The sequence below is a fragment of the Pseudophryne corroboree genome, chromosome 1 (assembly GCF_028390025.1).
Source record: "Pseudophryne corroboree isolate aPseCor3 chromosome 1, aPseCor3.hap2, whole genome shotgun sequence".
In the NCBI taxonomy this organism is placed as follows: Eukaryota; Metazoa; Chordata; class Amphibia; order Anura; family Myobatrachidae; genus Pseudophryne; species Pseudophryne corroboree.
This window is the reverse complement of record NC_086444.1, coordinates 609,638,366-609,645,339: the sequence shown is the minus strand read 5'-3', so window position 1 is coordinate 609,645,339 and position 6,974 is coordinate 609,638,366. Positions and strand designations below refer to the sequence as shown.

The following is a 6,974-nucleotide window of genomic DNA, read 5'->3' as shown; positions in this document are numbered from 1 at the left end:
ATCTAGTGGACAATCTTGTGCAACTACATTTTCTTTTACGTCACCATTCCATTTTAAAAAGAGCTTCATGTCAGAATCAGAATCAGCTTTATTGGCCAGGTATACTTGCGTATACTAGGAATTTGTCTTCGGTTTGCTATACAACAGCCAAGTAGGTAACAGGTAAGCAGGTGTGTGTGTGTGTGTGTGTGTGTGTGTGTGTGTGTGTGTGTGTGTGTGTGTGTGTGTGTGGGGGGGGGGGGGGGGGGGGGGGGGGCAAGTAAAGTTACACAGATAGGTATACCGTAGGGATAAATTTAGTATGGAACCGCACTAGTCTAACAATCTAAACGAGGTATAAGAATGACATCAAAGATGAAAAACCAATATGCATGCAGTTGACAAGTGAGTTTTAAACTGCTAATGATTGGCGGTGCTCCCAGGAATTTTGTAGATTGGACTACAATTGAAAAGGAGAAAAAAGACAAAAAGGGCCCACTGCACCTGGTATAAATCAGAACCATAAATAGTCCGGGAGGGTTTTTCCAGAAGCAGGAATATGAAAAGTGTTTGATGGAATTTTTCCTTTTAAAAGGCCCACTGCACCTGGTATTCTCAGGAGGTTCTCCTTCCTAGTACTGACCAGGCCATGCCTGCTTAGCTTCCGAGATTGGACAGGATCGGGCGTATTCAGGGTAGTATGGCCGTGGGCCGATGTAGAGGAAATATGCTTCCTGCTTCTGGAAAAACCCTCCCGGACTATTTATGGTTCTGATTTATGTACAGTACAGATATTAGGAGTGGACTTCCCCTCCCCCCTTTTTTCCTCTTTTCTTTCCTTCCATTCCAGACAACGGCCCACGGCCATACTACCCTGAATACGCCCGATCTTGTCCGATCTCGGAAGCTAAGCAGGCATGGCCTGGTCAGTATTAGGAAGGGAAACCTCCTGAGAATACCAGGTGCAGTGGGCCCTTTTCTCTTAAAAGACATCTTTCCGCTATCTTCCTCTCTCACCTCAACCTTTAGCCCAACATTGCTACTATATCACGCTACCATTCAAACCTATATTCCAAGGCATGTACAGTGATTCCCCTGGATACCCTTATTTCATTAGAACCTTATGGTATCCATTAAACACATCCTTTCTGATATTTTCACCTTTCTAAATTATCTTGTACCTCATTTGTTAAATAGGTTAAACAAGTTCCTTATTCCAAACATCAGACACGAGTCCCAAAATTATTTCATATTTATTCCCACTTTTTTTATTCAAGAAACAATTAAAGGTTAAGTTTTATCTCAATTCATCATTCTTTCCATTTATATTATATCAATTATTACAAATGAGTGCTCCCAAACAAGGGTTTTTTGTCTTTTTTCTCCTTTTCAATTGTAGGTATACCGTAGGGACACAAGTTAGTTACATGTACTTCTAGTCAGTCAATGTTCAGGAGTTCAGCAGGTGGACCGCTTGGGGAAAGAAACTTTTGAGGCTTCTGGTGGATCTGGCGGGGACAGCCCTGTAACGCCTGCCTGAAGGAAGCAAGTTAAACATGCTGTGGCGGGGTGTAATGTTAACCAATCTTAACAAATGCATGTAATTAGAACAGCTTGTATTTACTACTGCTGAATCCTTTGCTAACTCTGCTAGATTTCCATTCAAATTAATACTTACAAATGTACATATGCAGGGCCTGTTACCCAGAGCTTCATTTTGCTATATAATGCACATTTCCTGCACCTCCTTAGGTTCCTATTTATCTAGGCAGTTCTCATAAAATTAGGAGAAAAATCACCGTCTGACTCCCAGAACTGACACCGTCTTCAGTCTCAGATTCCCGGGAGCAGTCTTTCACAAACATGCTGGTTATCGCTACCACTTAGTACCAGTGACGTGCGGTGAGGTAGAGCCGTTCTATGGCAGGTGAGGCAGTGCCTACCTTGTCCGCACATTTCTGATCAAAACTCACCACATTTCCAGCAGTATATACTGCTGCATCTGTGTATAATGCCCACATCCACCCTTTGGCTCATAGTGTGTGTGTAAATCTGGCTCTGGTACTAGCCAGTGCTTCCTCAGCAGTTTACGTCACTGCTTAGTATATAATGGGGATATTTACATTCAGAAGGAAAATATCTGTTGCGATACTGACAGTTATTAATCACAGCAGTGCCACAATTAATAATACATAGGTTTTATAGTCTTTAATATTAAACAATAAATTTTAGTATCCAGGCAGCAGCGTCAGGGATTTTTTTTTTATGAACAAATTAATTATTGCCTCTAGTATTATTCTACTAGTTCCTTCAACAGACTTAAAAGCAAAACACATAGGTCAAAGAAAAATGTTAAGCATCCCTATGTAAATAAATATGATAAAATTGCCCACTCACTTTAATTTTATCTGCACTCTGATATACAAAGTCAATATGGACTTGAGAACTTTACAGAAGCTAATCATTAATAACAGAAATGTATTCCTTATTTCTATAGAACCGAAATACATGAATGTTCTTTCTGGATCAGTTCATGAACGGTTGGCTATGCTTAAGGCCCATACACACTGGGCGATTTTTGGCCTCAAAATCGTTAATTTTTGCCATTTTGAACGATTTTGAGGTCAAAGTCACCCAGTGTGTATGGCCCAGCGTCTGGCGATGATGCGCGCTCCCGCATCATCGCCAGCGAGGTGGTCCGTCGGCTGGTGAAACCAGCATGCTTGAAGATAATGGTTTATTTTCCAGCCATCAACACTCAGTGTGTACGGCCGTGATCAATGATGGCTGGAAGATGAAATGTCTTCTGGCCGGTGGACCGGCCCTGCTCCCTCCCCAAGCCCCACCTGCTAGACGCAGCTGTCCGCCCGCTCTCTCCAGCGCCCTCCCCCTCCAGCTTCTGCTCCCTTCCGGACGCAGTGGCATGGATCCAACCAGTGAAACTAGTGAGTCGCTGCACCCTCGGTTATATACATTGCTGGCATAGGCCAGCAATGTATATACCACTGGCCACCAATGTTTGTTTATTGTTTTTTTTATTTTAGCCAGTAATATATACATTGCTGGCACAGACCAGCAATGTATATATTACTGCCGCCACTGGCCACCAATGATGCATATATTAGCCAGTAATACATACATTGCTGGCACAGGCCAGCAACATATTTATTATTATTATCCTTTATTTATATGGCACCACAAGGGTTCCGCAGCGCCCAATTACAGAGTACATAAATAATCAAACAGGAAAACAGCAACTTACAGTTGATGACAGTATAGGACAAGTACAGCGTAAATAAACATAGTTACATCAGCAGATGACACTGGAATAAGTTTCAGGTGGCAGAAGACTGCTGGATGTGGTACAGTTGAAGATTATTAAAGTAAGGGTGTGTACACACGGTGAGATCCTTGCTATGCCCGATTTTCACTTGCGATTTCCCTTGAACGCCCCGAAGCCCAGATTTTGACTAACTTTTCTTGAGATATGGACTATGTGTGCTTACGATTTGGCTTACTGTATGTGAGATTTTGGCTTATGTGAGATTTTGGCTTATGTGAGATGTCATTGACATGTGAGATGAACTAGATAGTACACCGATCTAGCAAGGATTGACTTGCTTGCACAGTCTATCTTTCCTTGCGATGCCGACCTGGCGGGATTGAGCATCGGGATCGAATCGGGATCGCAAGCTGACTTTCACCATGCGATCTGCACTAACTTTTCTTGCGATTTTGACTATATAGTCAAAATCGAAAGAAAATATCTCACCGTGTGTACACACCCTAAGACAAAGGATAAGCACATGAGGGAACGTATATATTATTGGCACCACTGCCCGCCAATGTTTATGTATAAACACACATAATAAGCAAAGTCCCCATTTATACACATGGAGCAATCCCCATTTATACACATGGCAGCAGTCCCCCTTTTTACACACATTACGGCAGCAGTCCCCCTTTTTACACACATTACAGCACCAGTCCCCCTTTTTACACACATTACAGCACCAGTCCCCTTTACATTGGCCCATGCTCCCACCCTTGGAATTTAAACCCAGCCCATTAAGTAAATAGCTTTTCTAATGAAAGATTTTCAGCAAAGTCTTTCGCCTCCTGAAAATCTCTTGCTCTTTGGGAAAATAGCTCAGTGTGTCTGCACTACTTTGGTTGAAAGATATATCTTTCAGAGATGATGTCAAAGTCTTTTGAAATTAAAATCTACTAGTGTGTATGGACCTTTACACATCTATGCAACCACACATCTATTGCAACAGATTTGTCAGATAACTTGTGCAATCAAGTATCCTATGAGATCTGCTCAATAAAGTCATACCAACAACATTGTGGTAGCTCTGTGTGCCTGTGGTACAGAACTAGTGGGTAAATGTATTACCCGTCGTTATTGGGGAGAATTGGTATCAGTGCTTCTCCCCCATGTATGAAGGCAGCGGTGTCTACAGGGTGACAGGGGCGCTATCTGAAAGATAGAAGGCCGATAAGCATGGGCAATGTATGAACATTCAGCATCGCTGACCATTCTGACACCTACAGCTGCAGACAAGATGTTAATATATCTTGTCGCTGTCCCTTCCTGCTTCTCCTCGGTAATGAGGCAAAGCAGGAAGGGTTATAGCGGCATGATACGTTCCGCTATAATACATTTACCCCTAGATTGTAAAGCTAAAATGGAATGGGGGTGGATATAAATGGTTAACCATTCTGGGGCTCATTCAGAGTGGAGAGAAGTAGAAAAATCAAGTAACTGCACCTTTACACAACCATTTATTATTAGCCTTTATTTATATGGCGCCACAAGGGTTCTGCAGTGCCCAATTACAGAGTACATAAACAAATAATCATAACAGGAAAACAGCAACTTACAGTTGAAGACAATATAGGACAAGTACAGGGTAAAAAAATATAGCTACATCAGCAGATAACACTGAAATAAGTATCAGGTGGCAGAAGACTGCTGGAGTTGATGCAGTTGAAGATTATTAAAGTAAAAGAAAGGATAAGCACATGAGGGAAGAGGGCCCTATTCGTGAGAGCTTACATTCCAAAGGTGAGGGGTAGACAGACAGGGGTGACACAGACGGGGTACGGAGAGAGCGTGGAACAGAGGGTTAGGATGAGATTTGGCTGGGTTTGGTGAAGAAGTGGGTCTTGAAAGCCCATTTGAAGTTTTGTAGAGAGGTGGAGAGTCTGAGGGGGAGAGGTAGGGAATTCCAGAGAATTGGAGCAGCACATGAAAAATCTTGGAGGTAGGAGTGGGAGGAAGTAATCAGTAGGCAGGAGAGTCGGCGTGCATTAGCAGAGCGAAGAGGACGGGTGGGAGTGTAAGGGGAGATAAAGTCAGAGATGTAGATGGGAGAGGAGTGGGTGAGGGCTTTGTAAGCGAGTGTGTGAAGCTTGAAATGGATTCTGAAAGGGAAGGGGAGCCAGTGAAGGTCTTGTAGGAGAGGAGAGGTGGACGTATTGCATTTGGTGAGGAAAATGAGCCGGGCAGCAGCATTGAGGATAGATTGGAGTGGAGAGAGATATTTGTTAGGAATGCCAGTCAGGAGGAGATTACAGTAGTCCAGTCTGGGGATGACCAGTGAGTGGATAAGAGTCTTAGTAGCTTCCTGGGTCAGAAAGTGTCTGATCCTGGAAATATTTTTTTAGATGAAAACGGCAGGTTTGTGAGAGGTGCTGAATGTGTGGTTTGAAGGAGAGGGAGGAGTCAAGGATTACTCCAAGACAGCACACTTGGGGGCTAGCGGAGATGGTAGTGCCATCAATAGATAATGAGATTGTGGGAGGTGAGGTTATGCGGGAGGGAGGGAAGATGATCAGCTCGGTCTTAGACATGTTAAGTTTAAGAAAGCGCTGGGACATCCAAACAGAGATAGCAGAGAGAGAGTTGGAGATTCGAGTGAGGAGAGCAGGGGAGAGGTCCGGAGAGGAAAGATAGATTTGAGTGTCATCAGCATAGAGATGATATTGGAAATCAAAAGAGCTAATAAGCTTACCTAGTGAGGATGTATAGAGAGAGAAAAGAAGAGGACCAAGGACAGAGCCTTGGGGGTACACCTACAGTTAGTGGAAGTGAGGGGGAGGTGGAGTCATGAGAGGAGACAGAGAATGAACGGTCAGAGAGGTAGGAAGACAGCCAAGAGAGGGCAGTATCACGCAGACCAATGGAGTGAAGGATTTGCAGGAGAGGGTGGTCCACAGTGTCAAAAGCAGCAGAGAGATCAAGAAGAATAAGTAGAGAGTAGTGGCCCTTAGATTTAGCAGCACGGAGGTCATTGCAGACTTTTGTAAGGGCAGTTTCAGTGGAGTGGAGAGGACAGAAGCCAGACTGGAATGGGTTAAGCAGTGAGTGTGAGGAAAGAAAGGAAGTAAGGCGGTTGTAGACAATACGCTCAAGGAGTTTGGAGGCAAAAGGGAGAGGGAGATGGGTCGGTAGTTGGAGTGTGTTTGGATCAAGGGTAGGTTCTTTAAGAATAGGAGAGATGAGTGCAAGCTTGAAGGCAGAGGGGACAGTGCCTGATGAGAGGGAGAGATTGAGAAGGTGGGAAAGATGGGAACAGGCAGAAGAAGAGGTAGCGGAGGAGGTGGGAGGGTATAGGGTCAAGAGGGGAGGTGGTATGGGGAGAGGAACGAATGAGGGCCATGACTTCACCAGATGCATGGTAGAAAGATGTAAGAGCTGGTGAGAGGGATGGGGATGGGTGTTAAGTTATTGGAGGAGGCTGGTTGCTGATGGTCTGGTGTGATGTGATGTCCTGACGCATGGAGTCAATTTTGGACGTGAAGTAAGTGGCAAAGTCAAGAACAGAGAATGAGGAGGGGAGATGAGGTGGAGGTGTGCAGAGGAGTGAGTTGAGAGTAGCAAAGAGGCGCAGGGGGTTGGAAGACTGGGAGGAGATGAGGTTCTTGAAGTATGACTGTTTAGCAAGGGAAAGGGCAGCACTGAAGGATGAGAACATAAGTTTGAAATG

General features: G+C 44.2%; 2 pseudogenes; one reads left to right on the top strand and one right to left on the bottom strand.

Annotated features, from left to right (window-relative positions):
• Positions 1 to 573: 573 nt before the first annotated feature.
• LOC134942079 (5S ribosomal RNA) lies at positions 574 to 691 on the bottom strand (annotated as a pseudogene).
• A 144-nt stretch (positions 692 to 835) lies between these two features.
• Positions 836 to 953, top strand: LOC134936182 (5S ribosomal RNA; annotated as a pseudogene).
• The last annotated feature ends 6,021 nt before the right edge of the window (positions 954 to 6,974 follow it).